The sequence below is a fragment of the Lissotriton helveticus genome, chromosome 9 (genome assembly GCF_964261635.1).
Source record: "Lissotriton helveticus chromosome 9, aLisHel1.1, whole genome shotgun sequence".
In the NCBI taxonomy this organism is placed as follows: domain Eukaryota; kingdom Metazoa; phylum Chordata; class Amphibia; order Caudata; family Salamandridae; genus Lissotriton; species Lissotriton helveticus.
Genome location: NC_136070.1, coordinates 638,892,577 through 638,911,453, shown reverse-complemented (window position 1 = coordinate 638,911,453; position 18,877 = coordinate 638,892,577).

The following is an 18,877-nucleotide window of genomic DNA, read 5'->3' as shown; positions in this document are numbered from 1 at the left end:
AATTTGCTACATGATTCAACCAGCAAGAGTTAGATGTGTAATTCTACTTTTGATAATTGGTGTAATTCATGTAAAACCCCAATAAATAAATAATAAAAATAAATAAAATGCTACTCAATAAGTGTGCATACGCGCCTGTTTAATAGGGTAGCAGCCGGGTGCAAGTAGTGTGGGTGCCATGCTATCCTAGAGAGCCAGCAAAATCCATCTTGATTCCTCTGTGTGGTCCTGTAAATTAATTGAGGTGAGAGGTCCTGTCCCCCTCCCATAATGCATTGCTGGCATCCCTGGAGCTTTTGGAAAGCACCCGACTGCGGAGGATGGAGACATGGGTCTCTTAAGAAATGCAGCATCAGCTAGTTGCTGAGTCAAGCCCTTTTCTTCCTGGTCGGTGCAACGTCATTGTTCTAGATGGGATATGTTAGGAATGAAGACATGTTCAATGGGTCCACATAGCTATGTTTTTTCTTCTTCATAAACAAACTCCCAAAACAAGGGGGCATATTATCAAGGGGCTTTATCTCCGCTTTTTTGGCTTTAAAAGCCAAGAAAGCGGAGATAAAATTATCTCCCTATTACCAAGCTGTCGCTAACACCAGTTAGCGACAGCTAATAGGAGATAGTGACCATCTTGGGCCCCGCTTTGCATGTCAGTGATATTTATCACTAATGACATGCAAAGTGGGCGTGCCAAGATGTTAGCGACTGAAAACAGTCGCTAACATCGCTATCTCCTATTACCAACTTTTGGAGATATTCGCGCTAAGCGCGAATATCTCCAAAAGCTAACACTTGCCCAGGAGCAGTTCTTAGCCATGTTATCCAATGGGAGGTGGATAACATGGCTAAGAGCATTTGCTCGATAATGCATGAATATCGCTGACTTTTCAGCGATATTCATGCATTGCGGCAGTTTTTTATCGCATTTGCGATAAACCTTGCTAATAGCAAGGTTTATCTGCGATAAAAATCGCCGATTTGCGGCGATAATTTTTGTCTCTAAATAAGTTAGAGACAAAAATTATCTCTATTGGTTGGTAATATGCCCCAAGATTTGTTGCTGTAAAACAAAAAAATGAATGGTCCTGACAAACTGGTAGTTTTTTTTACAGGGCATGGGGGTTAATAATCCCATCTACTGGTCGGGACCACCAAGCTTTTCCTGCTGGCGCTGAACATGAAGACAATTGCATCATGACATTTAGCTGGGTGCTCTCATGACCATTGATGGAAGGACTCATTTCCACCGGGCCGTCAGTCAAAGGTTTCTGACAGCGAAGTCGCTGTTGGGAACACGATGCTTCCACCAAATTTTAAAATAGGTGGGGAACCACAGGTTTGATGCCACATTTATGTTGGAGTACCTTGTCTGCCATTCTCAAAGTGAACCTCTGTGTGCAGGTCTGTGCACTAAATGGTGGAACTGCCTGCATCTAGTTCCAGGGCTGAGGCCTAGAATCGACAACCTGGACCTGACAAGACAGAATAAGATCCTGTAACTTCCACTCAATATTCCAAGACGTCTTATTGACAGAGAAGGCTGAATCCCACAGGGCGTGGGAGAAACATCTGTGATCCATGGCTGAAGTCAGTCAGTCACTGCCAGTTTCCGAAGGCGTGAGAAGACATCACCCCACAACTCTGCAAACTTGCGGCTTAGGATCTGGCTTAGAGAGGGGACTGCTACTGCTGACAGAGAGGAACTGCCGTTGGCCCTGCTAAAGACTATGCCCAGAGGGGAACCCAGAAGGTGCGACCTGCCTCCGGGGCCTGGCTGGATGCTGTGAGGGGGATGATGAGGGCTGTTAGCCGGAAACCGGTCCCAGGATGCTTGTGTCCGGTCCAGGGAAGACATGGCTTGGCAGTTCAGGCTGGACTGTTCCCATGAGGCACAGGTTCAAGACTGATTTGCATATAGCCATGTCTGAACTGGGGTGGCGAAGTGAGCTAAAGAATGATGATTGATTCAACACAGATCTGTGACTGGGGGGTGAGTGTCTGAAAAGTTTCAGCGCCCGTCTATCATCTCTTTGTGTTTGCTTTCTTAACTCCAGCCTGCTAGGTCATTTCATTCACCTGCACCCAACTTTTCTTGGTAAGACTATCCTAGCCCAGCCAGGGCCTAGCTTTCCTATCTCTGATGACCAAGAGAATTCCAGACTGGAGTGTTTAAGGTTGAAGTCTCCATAGACTAGATGGTTTGAAGCCAATATCTCTATAGATTGGGGGGTTTGAGGTTGATGTCTCCGTAAACTGGGGGTTTGAGGTCGATGTCTCCATAGACTGGGAGGTATGAGGTTGATGTCTCCATTAAATAGAGGGTTTGAGGTCGAAGTCTCCACAGACTGGGGGGTTTGAGGTCGATTTCTCCATTGACTGGAGGCTTTGAGATCGATGTCTCCATAGACTGGAGGCTTTGAGGTCGATGTCTCCGTCGACTGGGGTGTTTGATGTCAATGTCTCCGTAGACTGGGGGTTTGAGGTCAATGTCTCCGTAGACTGGGGGTTTGAGGTCGATGTCTCCATAGACTGGAGGCTTTGAGGTCGATGTCTCCGTCGACTGGGGTGTTTGAGGTCAATGTCTCCATAGACTGGGGGTTTGAGGTCGATGTCTCCATAGACTGGAGGCTTTGAGGTCGATGTCTCTGTAGACTGGAGGCTTTGAGATCGATGTCTCCATAAAAGGCACCTCCGGAATGTAGGGGACAGGTCCAGTGGCATGGCAAGGGTGCCATTGGCCCTGTGCTAGCAAGGACAATTGGCCTCCTGTTCTCTAGTTGGGTGCTTAAAAAGAACAATAATTTGGGTGGAGCATGCTGCTAACATTCCAAGGCTCCTGTGCCACTGTGCCTGCTGCACGTTGACAGGCACACCCATGGAGGGGTATGTGGTGGGGGGGGGGGGGTGTTCAGGAATGATGGCCTTTGGTAGAGGGTTCCCTGTCCTATGAGCTGGCCGTGATTATAAAGTGAGGACCGGAGCGAGAAAGAATAGGCTGAGCTAAAGAAGTAGCACACACAGCCCCCACCTGCTCCTATCCCTCCCAGGCGCCTGTGCGCGTGATTTATGTATTTAACCCAGCCTGCAGGGCGGCGGCGTGCAGCTTTTCACACATGGGCGTGGAGCCGGGATCTTCGTGGGTTCCAGTTCACAATGGTGTTCAGAACACCTCGCCAGCTAACGAGGAAGAAAACCTAAACATCAACGGATGAAAAGGGCAGGGACCCGGCAGGACTGTTACTCAAGGGTTGCACAACTGCATTAGCAAGTAGACACCTGTCTTGGGAGTATGTCACGCGTACTCCCTCCCTAGTTTCTCTCAGAAACTCGGTTCTCGAAATCTGCAGCCGTCAAATGCCTTTTCACAAGGAACTTAATTAAGAACACCTTTAGGGCATTGTGGCCCTAATGCATGACGTGTCGGGTGCAGGGCCGGTCTGAGAGCAAAATTTAGCCCAGGCAATTTTACGTGCCGGGGAGGGGAGGTTTTTTTTTGGGGGGGGGGGGGGTGAAGGTGGCAAGTGCGAAGCACTGCTGTTTTATCTATAGCGGCCCCCAGCTCTGCTGCTTTTGTTACCCGCGGACGATATTGCAGCACTGCTACAAAACCGGCTCACATCATTGCAGCCTCCTGGGGAAATGCCCGATGCCCGCTACGGCCAGTCCGGCCCTGGTCAGGCGGTGAACTCGGCGGTGTTGCTGCACAGGGATTTGTTGCGACACGCATGCTTCCATGCGACTGATGAACTAATCCGTGGCAGCATGAAAAGAAAGTCGTAAAACCTCCTGCCTTAATAAAGGGGCAGAATTATTAATACTAATGAGGCAAAAGGCATTCTGCTCACCTGCGAATGATCACGAACCCATTACGGAGGCCTGCGAGCGACAGCAGACCGAGCCCTACATGCGAATTGCCTGGATGCCAACCGATCTTTTTCTAAAAACAGGCTCTTTACCTTAAAGAGAAGGGTGCTGCCTTTGAAAAAACACATGTTGATGTCCAAGGAAGATATCACGGGTTGGGGACTGTATCTACCACAGAATGTTGGCGCCAACAATGTCGGGCATACTAATATCAAGGACAGAATATCAAGGGACAAAGGGCCTTATTTATGAAGGACTTGCGCCGCCGGTGCGTCACTTTTAACATGGGAAAAAGTGACGCACCGGTGGCGCAAGGCTTTCATAAATGAGGCCCAAAAAAGTGTTGAAAGGTAAGTGCAATTAGGGAAGTAAAGATTTACTATTTATAACTCCTCATCTGCGGGCCTTGAAGATTTATGTACCCTATAGGGACATACATGTGGCGTTAGATATAGAAAATCTAGGGGCGTATTTACAAGGAGTTTTTGCGAAGTACTGGTGGCGTTAAGTCCTATGCCTTATTTACAGGCGGCGTTAAGCCACTTAACGCCAATTTGTAAATAATGCCCTTATTCACGCAGCACTTAGCGTGAAAGGGGCATTCAATGGGTGTTGCAGTGGGCGTTCCGGCACAATACCTATTGCTTTTTGATGCTGCCCTATATTTACAAGGTATGGGGCAGCACCACAAATATTGCTAGAGAATACCTGGTCTTAAGCAGGCGATACCAGGAGAAAGGTTTAATCTCTCCCCGTATTTTGCTCATTCTATGTTTGCTGCAAAGCACACAGAAAAAGAAAATCGCTGGTAAAGATTGCTTAATATGCAGGAAAGTGCCCCTTCCTGCAAATAAACAATCACCCCTGTAGCTCAGGCACCCTTGCAACATGCCACAAAGGCACCTGCATTGGTGCTAGGCAGCTTCTTTTGCTCGAGCGCTAGGGGAATCACAGGGGTGTGCCGTATTCTTGTAAATACGGCGCATCCTTGCATTTTGAAACTGACGGAGTGCGGCATTACCAATTTTGGCGTAACACCGCGCTCCACCAGTTTCTAGTAAATATGCCCCCTAGACTTACTTACTTCTTCATATTTTTATTTCAAAATGATGTCCTCTATATTTTGTGCCTTCAATGTGGTGGATTCCATATTCAGGGGACACCATGCTTTACTCCCATGTCCACACTTCTTCTAGAATGGCACCCATTCTATTATTCTCAAATGTGAATCAGTTACTACCCCAAGTCGAGAGTTAGTAACTGTTCAAAGGTTTACACCTGCAGTTACTGTCACAAATCATTCATGCATTGCATTCAAAATCACCAGTGTGAGAGGAATGCCAATTTCGTACCCCTTGCTAATTGTAAATTTGGAATAAAATGCAAATGTGCCTTTGCGAGTTGGAAATGACCTAACTAGTACATTGCGACATAAGTTTTTGCAGTCGTGTTACCTGTCAATTTGCTAATCTTTTGGCTTGTGACAGCAAATTGTCTTTGTACATCACACGCTATATTTCTTACAGATCAAGAACCTATTCACACCAAAAGGCATTATTTGTAGAATGGCCCACAATGAACCCCTGGAGTTTATGTTTTTTTAATTTATTTTGATTGTGTAGCGCATACCTAGAAAATAAAATATTTTTGTAGCTCAAACAAAACACATTCCAAAACTGAAATATGGTACCTCATCTGTAAGAGTAAAAAGGGAAAATCCTTAAAAGTAGAAGCAATTTGAGAGCTAAAAACAGAAGTCACAGCTTTACAGAAAAATGCAGACAAAACTAATGGAGCAAAGGAAAAAGCTTTGATAATACATACAACAAATTATGCCTTTCACAAAGTGAGTGATAGTTAAACAGCAACATAGTCTAGTTACATCGGTTTGAACAGTTCTGCGAGGCGTTTCCTGGCAGAGTCACCTCTATTTGGATAGTAGCCAAGCAAGCTAGTATGGCTTCTAGCCTCTGTTGCAAATTGTCCACTAGAACTCAAAGAGATATTTCTGTTGCTGAAGTCTCCGTGCTGGCTGTGTGTGCAGTAAGGGACTACTTTCCACCAAAGCAATCATGTAAATTCAATGGCATATTGTAACCATCAGCAAAATCCTGTGGCACTGTATTATCGCTTGCAACAGAACGTTAAAGCTCTTTGTAGCCAGATGCTAAAAAGCAGATTTTTAACCACTATGTTAGTTTGTCTGCTTGTTAGGTTCTCGTAGGTGAAGTTCTTGGTTGGATGTATGTAGGACTCATACCTTCCATCGAGGGTCTGCTAAAAGTAGATTAGATTACATACTTCTTTCCCTTGATTTCTGGTCATGGTTGAAAGACTTAGTGGTTGAAGACAGAGTAGAGAGTGACCATAACCCATTAATTTTAACTCTTAAAGAAGGGGTGTTAGCTACTCTTCCAGAGATAAGGTTTCTAGGGGATGTTACCATTGTAAATTCCAAAAGGGGTCCACAAGTGGTCAAAAGTAATTTCTTGCCCTTGGCACAATTTATGAGTTTTTCTATTCAGCCCTTTCTCCATATTCAGATTTTAATCCATGTACGATACCCAATTCTAAAATCTATAACCACCTTTTAAGTGCCCTAAGGGGATTCCAGGTTGAGGTAGGCTCTGGTGGCACTAAACAACTCAATGTTAGTATAACCCCAGGTTTACAAAGGTCTATAGGTGGACAAAAACTAGTTTGATACTAGCCACTGAAACCTTAAAACCCCAATGTATATGTGAAGCTAGATCTTTTTATAAAAAGGTCCTAGAGGTGACCAAAAAAGAATGAGAGGATCAAAGTTAGCAAGATCTAATGGAGGCTTCCCAAAGAAACAATCTCTCAACGTTTTGCATATTATTGCCCAAGGTAGCCTAAAAGCTCACACTCTGACTATCTTTTACTCCCCCCTTATCAGGATCAGCCCACTTGTAATATGAACTCAGGTTCTAGAGACATTGGCAACACAATAAATCATCCTTTACCACAGCAACAACAATTCGACCTCGCTGGCAATCCAGTTCCTATGGGTTACAGTGACCTATCCAACCAGGTAGACGATATCTTTACACTTGAAGACACCAGGGTGGCAATCCAGTCCCTGAAGCTTGGGAAAGCCCTCAGACTGGACTGCATACCGGATGACCTGTATCGGTCTGAGGTCGATGTTTGGGATGCTTTCATTAACATCTTGTCAAATGCTATTATAGCTAGAGCGCCCCAACCTAATACTTGGAGCGGTGCTGTGATTATTCCTTTCTGTAAAAATGGCACTAGATCTGAGCCTAGTAATTACAAGCCAATCAGCCTTATTGATGTACTACAGAAAATGTTCTGTCGTCAGGTTCTTGACAAACTCCAGGGGTGGATCACTGACAATAACATTCTTTCCCCCTTTCAGACAGGGTTGAGATCTAGGGTGGAAACAATGGATCAGGTTTTTAGATTTTTTATGATCCGCTGGAAATATACTGGTATTGTGAAGGATCATTTATACAGAGTCTTCATTGACCAGAGAGCTGCTTTTGATCTGGTCCCACAATCAAAACTATTCAGTCCCATGGGGGCTGTGTTACACCTGTTCGAGATCCTAATAAGACTGCTTGAAGACAACTAACAGAGAGCATAAAGGTCACATGTGGGGTGCAACAGGGAGGCATCTTCACACCCACCTTTTTTCCATTGTTTATAAACAGCACACTTGATTGTTTTCTGGAGTGTTTTCATGATGCCCCTAAACTCTGTGGTATCCCAATACCCGGCTTATTGTTTGCAGATGACACAATGCTTATTTCAAGGGCCCCAGCTGGGACACAGAAGTTGTTTAATACAATTCAGGATTTCTGTAACCTTAGAGGGCTTGAGATTAATGTTACCAAGATGAAGTGTATGTATTTCAGGCCACACAGATCTTTTAGGGGAAAATTGCGATTCTCCTAATAACATGACAAGAGAATCTGGATTTCATTAAAGACACGGAGGCTAACATTATGCATATTTTTTTTAATGCTAACTCCAAGCAGCCACTTAGAAGCAATACATCATAAAGTGAAACAGATCTAGAATAGAATCTTCCAGATATACAATAGCCATGCACATAGGATAGTCTACTTCTTTTAAATGTGAGGTAATAAGGTAAGTCTTCTTCTGTATAACATGTTCTTTATTTATTTTTCATGTGCATTCCAAATGGATAGAAATAATGAAGATTGAATGAAGGGGACACAGAGTTAGTTCTTCCTGAACATCTACCTTGTGGTAACAGCAGTATAGATGAATCAGTTATCGTGAGGTATCTGAAATAAGAAAGAGTATTAGTGCTCTGTTGTCATGTAACTGAGAAAGGTGTAATATCAAAGTGGGCAAGTTATATCAAATTTTTAACGATCCATTGAAAAAAAGTTGTATGAAACTTTAAAAAATACATTGAATAAAGGTTGTATGACATTTTCAACAATACATTGAATAAAGGTTGTATCATAAATTATGCATCTATTGTTCACTAATTCATGTATCCACCCACGGGAGGGGAAGGGTGGGATAATGTTAGCCTCCGTGTCTTTAATGAAATCCAGATTCTCTTGTCATGTTATTAGGAGAATCGCAATTTCATTACACGACACAAGGCTACCAATATGCATGTTGGTAGTTTAGTAACACTACATATGACATATGTTTAATAGGTTTACAATAGTGTTTAGCAAAAGTGTTAGAATTCGACCAATCAGCAGCTTTAGGAATGTCATCTAGTTTCCCCCCTTTCCAAAGTGATTCGCTAGCCAAAGCACACCTTATGAGGGTGCCTGGAGACATTTTAGGTCAATATCAGCTGATTGCATTGCATATTTAACCCATCTTGCTATAGAAGCTGATGTAATGGGTTTGAAGGGTTTCACAAAAGAGATAAGTAATTGGTTAACACCAATTCAATTCAATTCAAATGATCTTTATTCGGATTTTGAATACATCCAGAAAAGTACATACAGAATGAATACGATTAAAACAAGTTAAGACATATGTTTAAAAAATTGTTATAAAATACAGATTTTAAGCAGCATATATGTCATAAAATGCGAAGTACCGATATAAAGTGCAAAGTACGTAATAGGGAAAACATTAATCACTGGGGTACTTAATCACAAAGTTCTAAAAACAATCATTTATAGCAAAACACATATGCAATTAAGTCTATTTTCAATTTCCAGTGAATTAATAAAATGCATAGAATAAAATGCAAAAAATGCGCCATTTGCATGATGGTCGCTCATTCTTGCATCATATTCTTTCATACAATCTACCACCCAACGTTTTTTGCATGCGTTAAACTTTGTGTTGAAAATTATATCTGACATAGTCTTAGTTTTCTCAAAATTGACACCAAAGGCGTCATAGACTCTGAGTTACTTCTAGTTCTTTAACTTCTGATGCTCTACGGCAGGAGATTAGGCAGAGAAGAAACACTAGTTTTATGGAAAGTCTCTTCTTAGCTAGGTATTCATTTCAGGCCAGGTAAGGAAAGGGTATTGTAGTAATTTAACATACCATAGTGTTTTGTATTTCGGTTTAGGTGGTCTCCTTAGTTTGATACCTTTCATAATTCTGCATATTATGGCATTTTTCCCTATGGTCTTGCTATTCATTAGAGCGTGGCCTGCTGAAATAGCTGATCTGTAGCAATTAATTGTACTGTAAGTAAGCTCTCTCACATATTATTGAACTAAAAAGTTTGCTACGTGTACGATAGGAGCCTCCACGAAATCCAGGTTCCTCGCCAGGCACCAGTGTACCCAATTTCTCCAGATGCTATTGGATCTATAGTGGGCTCCAGGAGCCCATGACTCTTGCAGGAGTGTAGTAGCTTGTCTCTAAAGATCTGTGATTTTATTACATTTCCTGAGACTTTCCAGGCAAGAAGGTTCAAAGTCCCTCTCTGGACTAAGGGATTTTCCCTTCCATCTATGTCTATTAAAAGGTCTTCCGCGGCTGGAAGTAGAAAGGGTATCTCGCAGGCTAATTCCAAGCTCATCGGAAACCACGCCTGGAAGGGCAGAAAGGGGTTATTAGTAATAAGGAACATTGGTCTTGTCTCACGTTCCGAAAGACTCTCTGGATCATTGAAAATTGGGGAAATGCAGTCTGCTTGCAAAAAGATCTACTTCCAGAGGGCCCCAGAACTGATTTAAAGTTCTGAAGGCTTTCATGCTTGTTTCCAGTTGCTGTGGTCTAGAAGGGTCTTGAACTCCAGTCAGCAGTGATGCTGCTTTTAGGGCTATCTTGTGTTCTAGACAAAACATCCAGCGTTTTGTGGCTAGATTCGATAGGTTTGAGGATTTTGTACTCCCTAAGCAATTTATGTATGCAACAGCTGATATGTTGTCCATTTTTAGAATAATCAATCTGCCTTGTAGGGACTGTTTGCAGCTCATCACAGCGTGAAGGCCAGTGGTTAACTCTAGGTAGTTCATGTGGTGTGAGCTCTCTGTATAGGGCCATAGACCTCCCGTGTTCTGATTCTGTAAGCACGCCCCCCAGTCATGATGGCTCATATCTGACTCTAGAATAAATTCTGGGGAGTTTATGAAAATGGCTTTCCATTCCAGGCATCTATATTCACTAACCACCAGTTCAGTTCTGATTTGGCTTTGTGGTCTAGGGTTACCTTGTCTCCGTACCATAGTCCAGCACAGAGGGCTTTTGCCTTCACTCTTTGAGGGCTAGATAATGTAAAAGTCCCGGAAAGATAGCTTGGATAGAGAAAGATAGGAGGCCCAGAAGTCTGGCTAGTTCTCTTAGGGACAAGAAGTCTCGTTTTATTACAAGTCGTGTTTCTTTGCGTTTTTTCGTGATTTTCTTCTTGGATAGTAGCAAAAGTGATTTTACTGTGTCTTCAGTGAATCCCAATAATTCCAGAGATTTTGAGGGGGTAATGATAGATTTTTCTTGGTTTATTATGAAGTCAAGGCTCTCTAGAGATTTACTGCTGTATTCAGGTCTTGAAGAATCTGAGAGTGGTGCTGGGACATAATGAGAATGTCGTTGAGCTAGACAATCAGTCATATCCCTCTTTCTCTCAAGAAGGATGTGTTATGTATATATATTATTTGCCTTGTTGTTCAATCATTGTGTTCTCTCTCTCGTGCTAAGCCCTCGCTCTGACCTCGCTCCAAGTTTCCACTGTTGTGGTGTTCTAGATTGTGGAGGGGCAGTTGGAGAGCTGAAGGAAGAGAGTAGAGGTGTTTCTCTGCTCTGCTCTGGTTTACTTAAAATAAACCTTTTCAACACAAATCTCCGTGTCATACAATCTTTACAAATTGGCGACTTGCGGCGAAACAAATCTACACTTCATTGGACTTTCTTAAGACCTTAGGGCATATTACCAACCAATAGAGATAATTTTTGTCTCTAACTTATTTAGAGACAAAAATTATCGCCGCAAATCGGCGATTTTTATCGCAGATAAACCTTGCTATTAGCAAGGTTTAGCGCAAATGCGATAAAAAACGGCCGCAATGCATGAATATCGCTGAAAAGTCAGCGATATTCATGCATTATCGAGCAAATGCTCTTAGCCATGTTATCCACCTCCCATTGGATAACATGGCTAAGAACTGCTCCTGGGCAAGTGTTAGCTTTTGGAGATATTCGCGCTTAGCGCGAATATCTCCAAAAGTTGGTAATAGGAGATAGCGATGTTAGCGACTGTTTTCAGTCTCTAACATCTTGGCACGCCCACTTTGCATGTCATTAGTGATAAATATCACTGACATGCAAAGCGGGGCCCAAGATGGTCACTATCTCCTATTAGCTGTCGCTAACTGGTGTTAGCGACAGCTTGGTAATAAGGAGATAATTTTATCTCCGCTTTCTTGGCTTTTAAAGCCAAAAAAGCAGAGATAAAGCCCCTTGATAATATGCCCCCTTGTCGTTTAGAATTAAGAAGATTTGTGAATCGACGATCGTCCAGCATCGGTTGGGAGATATTTGTTGCTGTCCTGCCCACGTTGATGCCTTGGACCGTGTACAGGTCGTATATACCTGTTAAATCTTTTCGATTTACTGTTTTATTATCAAAATTCTCTTCCTTCGAGATTGCTTTGATTTGAAGTCTAACTGTCTACTCACGAGCACGAGCATCTTACCTCAGCTCCAGAGAGTTCCAAGACAGATCAGCAGAGTATGCCTCCGACGTTCTCCATTCTTCTGTCTTCGTCAGCTAGGATCTGACGTGCTGCGCTTCTACACTTGGGTCACGTACCGTGACCTCTACGTGCCGCCATTTTATTGCGAGCACAAACGCTGTTTCAGTGATGCGAACACCTGATTATTGCGGGCACCTGCATTTACATTAACACGTTTAAAGAATTAAATGAGGAAGCGCACAAGTATACTAACTAAGAAGCGTTCAGCTAATTTAGAGATTAATTTGCACATTGTAATAGCACATTTGGAATTGTTCTTCCGAATTGATGTTCACGGTGATGTGTACACCTTAAAGTTGAAGGTGCACAGTTATTTATTAAAACAAAGTACACGGTGATGTGCACACCAAATTGATTATTCAAATTGACAGCGTTGTCATTAATTTGTCAAATTGATTATTTAATTTTACAGCGTTGTCAGTGATGTGCACACTCTTAAAAGCACATTACTAATTGTTCTTTCAGCTTGATGTTCACGGTGATGTGCACACCTTATAATTTTAAAGTCCACGGTTATTAATTTAAACAGTACACGGTGATGTGCATAGCAAATTGATCAATTCAGTTTCAGTAAATCTTTATTCGATGATTAAAAAAACATCATAAAAGTACATATATACAAATTTAAATGAATTCAATTAAATAACATATCTGAACAATCACCAATACAAATGAAAACCGGTTAACAAGGATTTTATCTGGGACCATTGGTTAACCCTGTCCTCTTGTATTCCTTAACCTCACAGAGACTTTTATATAATTCATAATGCAGCATAATGTACGCATGTCAGTTGCTCTTTGTAAGAAGAGCAAAGCAGTTTTAGCATGACGGAACTTTGCCTCTTTTAAAATATGTACCAAGAATTTCCGTCCGGGCATTTTATAAAAAGGACATAAAAGTACAAAATGAAGGGTGTCCTGCGGAGATCGACTGTCGCAGCCGCAGGCACCCTTCTGCTCAATTGTTAGAGTAAAACCTGGTGGGTCAGCCAGTATATTCGGTAATAAATTGAGCCTAAAACGACACATTAAAAACCTATCCTGGGAGTTATACATCAGGTACAAATAAGGTTCCAGGCCTTGAATTGATCAATTAATTTTACCACATTGTCAGTGATGTGCACACTTTATGGAGAAGCATTGCTACGTGTTGCTCCTGGTGATATACAGCTTGTTTGAATAGTCTACGTTCATCATTCTTGTTACACAGTATCATTTATCATCCATTTCATAGTTTCAATTTTTTTTAAAATTATTTATTTACTTACACCAAATTCTTCAATATGACAAGTCAAAATTACTCTATCTAACACCCTAATTCATTCTGGCAGGCAGGATCCGAACCATGTATGAAATGGTCAGAATGGAAAGCTTATTTCCTTAACTTTATTGACACTATCGACGAAGACGGGAAAATGACACCTGAGAGAAAAAAGAAACTCTTACTACATTCTTTAGGTCCTGGAGGGCTGACAAAAGCATTAGGGGGTGGTGATGTCAACGTATTTGATGCCATTGTAAATGATTTTGATACTTATTTTGCTCCAAAAGTATGCATTAGTATTGTGAGATTCCGTTTTATTCAGCGGAAGCAAGAAACAAATGAAACAATTGATCAATATGTATCAGCTCTTAGGAAACTTGCTGCCGATTGTAAGTTTGATCATTTAGTTGATCAATTTATTAGAGATCAAGTAGTCATGCATAATAACGATCCTGCTGTACAAGACAGATTGTGGATAAATGGAGATGCTGAATTGAAAGATATTCTCAGTATTGTCAGAAAGGCTGAAATGTCTAGCCGTAGCGCTAAATTACTTAAGCAAGATGCTGCTGTTGCAGAAGCTTCAGCTGAAGTTGTTAGCAAGATTAAAGCTAAAGCTTCTAATTCTAAAACTACAATTCCAGTCAAACACAAAATTGAGTTCAATAAAAAGAAAGAGTATAGACGTAATACTAATTTTAGATGTTTTCGGTGTGATAGCCCTTCACATTTAGCCTCAAGTAAAATGTATCCTGCTTTGAAGCAACGTTGTTCAAATTGTGGAATTGTTGGTCACTTCACCAAAGCTTGCAAAAGAAAAGGAAGTGGTAGAATAGTTAAATGTTTAGATGAACCTGACTATGAATCTAGTGATGGTGAAGAGGGCATCAAGAAACTTACCATCAAAGATTCTTGTGATGATTCTAAAGAACATTTTATTTGGAACATAAATGACTACAACAATAAGTCATCTAAGAAACCTTTGTGTTCTATGGTCATTAGGGGTATAACTGTACAAATGTATGCGGATTCAGGTTCACCTTATACCATTATTGATGAAGCAACATGGAAATCTCTTTTTGCTACTCGTTTGGGGAATAAACTTTTGGAATCTGATATCCAACCTGAGGGGTTTTCCGGAGAGAAGATTGATATGGTTGGGTATAGGTCTTTAGTTTTTAAATTTAAGAATAGACAAACTACTAGCAAATTGTACATTGCTAAGAAAGGACCAGCAGTTTTGGGTTGGAAGGATCAGGGCAAGTTGGATATAATTCTTAACCCTAACAGCCCTGAACCAGTCATGGTTCTTAATGAAAATGATTTAATATGTGAAGAAATATTGAAGAAGTTTCCCAAAGTCTTTAACAGGAACATAGATAATCCTAATGATTGCGAACATAAAAATGTTTTGTAGTCCAGTGCTTGCCCTAAAATACATAAAGTCAGACATATTCCGATTCTTCTTAGAGATGATGTTGAAAAAGAATTAAATACATTGGTTAAAGCTGAGATCATAGAACCCATTGAATCTGCCGAATGGATTTCTCCAGTTGTGGTAGCCAAACGCAGTAATGGCAAATTGAGATTATGCATTGACCGTAGGCATTTAAACAATAAAATAGTAGTAGACAAATTTCCTCTCCCCAAAATCTCGGAAATGTTGTCCCTCGTGAAGGATGCTGAGTGGTTTTCATCAATTGACTTATCTGCTGCCTACCATCAGATTTCACTAGCTGAGGAAAGTAACCAATTGACAGCCTTCATCACACCTTTCGGTTGTTTTCAATATATAAGACTTCCTTTTGGTTTGGCCTCTGCGGCAGCTATTTTTCAAAGATTGATGTACCACCTGTTTGGTCAAATTAAAAATGTAAGATGTTTCTGTTAGAACTGGCTATTTCTGGTAGGCTAAGGCTGACGCCAAAGCCAGGCAGAAACCACCATTCTAGTCAGGGCAAGGAAGTCACACGCCAAGATAACCCCTGCTCACCCCCTTGGTAGCTTGGCACGAGCAGTAAGGCTAAACTCGGAGGCAATGTGTAAAGCATTTGCGCCAGCGCACAACAGCAACAACATCCTAGGCACACCACAAAAGGAACTCCACACAAGGTTATATTAAAATAACTTTTGTATTGTCAAAACACATCAGATAGAAGTCACACATGTACATTGTGCCAACTGGCACGGGCAATATTCATAAGGGATTATTTACAGGACAGGGCCACATGGGCCACTGTCAGAATCAACACTTTTAGAAATAGAAATACTGTCAGAAATTAGAATAAAGTATATAAAATCACTGTAGCACAAAATAACAATTATAGATCACATCCAGTAACTACTGGGAACAGGTAAGTACCACCTACGCAACCCTAACCACCTTAGGAGAATGTCACGCAGGGAACCAGGACCTCACTAGGTCCACCTGTACTGGAAAGAACAACCACCTAAGAATAAAATACATTTAGGGGTATCAGCAAGAACACATTACACATGATGTATCGCCACATTCAGAGGTGTAAGGAAAGAAAACACATGATGCATAAAAACACATTCAGCGGTGTAAGGAAAGAAAACACATGATGCCTAAAACATTCAGAGGTGAAGGGAAGGAAAAACACATGATGCATAAACCAACACATTCAGAGGTGTAAAATCCAGGAAGACACATGATGCATAAAAACATTCAGAGGTGCAGGAACATAACTCAATAGCGCAAAAACACATGATGCCTAAAAACATTCAGAGGTGTAAGATCAAGGTGCGTAATCATATTAAATGCATTACATTTCCTAGCACCACATCACATTGCGCAAAACTCACATTAGGCAAATACCATCACATAGATAATCACATTGCGCCTAAATAAAATCACATACCAGCCCCCATCTAATAAAAGGGACTAAAAGAGCCCTGTGTCCAGAATGTCAGGGCTCGCTGCCACGCAGCACCAGTCAGGGGTGCGCCACTGACGCAAAACCTAAACGTTGCAGGTGCCCACTACTTGCTGGGCACCTGGGAACACTCACAAGACCTAAACGGTGCAGTTGCCCACTAATTGCTGGGCAGCTGTGAGCTTCAAACTGCGACAGGGTCCTCACTGACCCTTAGGCGCGAACTGCGCCCACTGCTGGAGCCACACAGGCTCTGAAAACACTCTACACACGTTGGAGCCACACAGGCTCTGGCATAACACGTGCCCAACGTTGGAGCCACACAGGCTCTGACACTAAGATACAGCCTCACTAGGCAGTGGGGTCCCTCACGGGGGACCCGGGCACACTTGGGGCAGCTTGAGCCTCTCGGGGCTCTGAGCAACAGTGGCGCCGCTTTGCTGGAGTCCCCCTCCTGGGGACTCGACAGGACAATGGCCCCTGGAGCCCTCGAGGGCTTCACAAGCACAAGGCGCGCAAGATCGCGACACTGGGGGGGGCGGACACCGGCAATGTGTCCCGGCGCCCCTCCCTTCTCTTCTGCCCCACTCACCGGTCTGTCTCTATTGCGGGGCTCCTCTCACCGGCTGCGGGGCTCTCCCTCCATTCTGAGAGCCTCGCTGCCCTCGCGCCGGACTTCTCTCTCTCCCCGGGGCTCTCCCTTCACTCGGGAGCCCCGGGGGACCCGGCAGGCCGCTTCCTTCTCCTCTCGCCGGAGCTCTTCCCGCCGGCCGCGCAGGGATTGGCCAGCGAGCTGCTTCCTGGGGTCCCAAGGTCCAGCAAAGTCCTTCAGGAGTCCAGGGGCTGGGCAGGGCCCAGGGATTCCCTTGGGCCCAAGCAGCAACACGCCCCTGGCAGATTCAAGTTAGAAACAAGAACATTTTGGAAGGGGACACAGCCCCTTCTTATACAGAGAAAAGTCTTTAAGTCTTTAGGGTGCAGGCAGTGTGAGAACCAGCTAGAACTGGTTATAGGGAATTCCTTTCAGGATCAGGGACAGAGGTGACAGTCGCCCAGCGGGGAGGTGGAGCCAGCATTGTGGCAGGCAGGCACAGCCTCATTCACTCCCAGGTGCTATCTCCTCCCACTTCCCTGGCAGCAGATGCAGCCTTTCATCCAGGGCTGACTCAGACAACCTCCTGGGGCCCCTGTCATCCTCAAACCAGACAGTCAATCCACAAGCAGGCCCAGGCACTCTGGGCCAGGCTCACCAGCCAATCACACGCCAGGTACAAATTACACAAATATGCCAACTTCTAGAAGTGGCACTTCTCCACTAGACACAATCATGCCGCATATACCATTGCGCAGCATTCAATCTCACGAGTTCGCACATACCAAACTCGACCCTGCACTCCCCACACATCAGGAACTACCATGGGCATACATATTCCCCATTCATTCCAATGGGAGGGCAGGTCACTCACCACACATACACAGAGAGCACACGCACTTTACACTGTACCACAGTGAAAAAGTGCGCAGAGGCCTAAAATCACCAACACCAGGTAACAGAAACAGGCTAGGAAAAAGCATAAAGTCTCGGGGTGAACCTGCCAAAAGGGCCAGGTCCAACAGTTTCCAAGATGATATTCTTGTTTTTGGTGCAGATAGAAATGAACATGACAAAATACTTAATAAAGTGCTTTCCATTTTTTAGTCCAAGGGATTAACTGTTGAACATTCCAAATGTAAATTTGCTGTAAAATCCATCACGTATTTAGGTCATACTCTTAGCAAAGAGGTTATCTCCCTGAAACCTTCTCTGATAGAGGTGATTCGTGATGCACAAAATCCGAAAAACAAAGAAGAAGTTCGGTCCTTTTTAGGACTTGCAGAGTTCTACTCTAGATTTGTTAAAAATGTTCTTCTAAAATGTACAACATCAGACAACTCCTCAAAAATAGAGTAAAGTTTTTTTGGAATTCAGAATGCCAAGCTGAGTTTGACATTATTAAATGTGCGATTGTTGAAGCTCCTGCACTCAAAAGTTTTGATCCTGAATTAGAGAATGTTGTCACTGTAGATGCAAGCAATAAAGGTTTGGGTGGTGTTTTGTCCCAAATAAGATCTGATGGCAAAGAAAATATTGTAGGTTATGCTTCTCGTGCTTTGTCTCCTTCGGAGGAGAAATTCTGTCTTATTGAGAAGGAGACTCTAGCATGTGCTTGGGCTATGGACTATTTCAGATCATTCGTGTGGGGTAGATCTTGTTTAATACGCACCGACCACAAACCACTCTATCAAGTTACTCACAACAGAAGGCATTCTTAACACTTCTGCTAGGATTGCAATATTGCAGGATTACAATTACCAGATTGTATATGTGTCTGGTAAAAAAAATTTAATTGCAGACTTTTTGTCGAGGTTGCTTATTGACATTTTTTAATGTGACCCCTCTGATTTAGAAGTCGAACAGGTTGCCTTAGTGCTAAATGAAGGTTTGTCTAATTTTAATGAGGAAGAATGGTCGAACTGTTATAAACTGGATTCAACTTTACAACAATTGTTGGGTTTTATTAATAAAGGGTGGCCTAGTAAAAGCAAAATTCCTGACATGCTTAAAGCTTTCTGGGAAGTTAGACAAGAGTTGTCTGTCACTAATGGTTCTA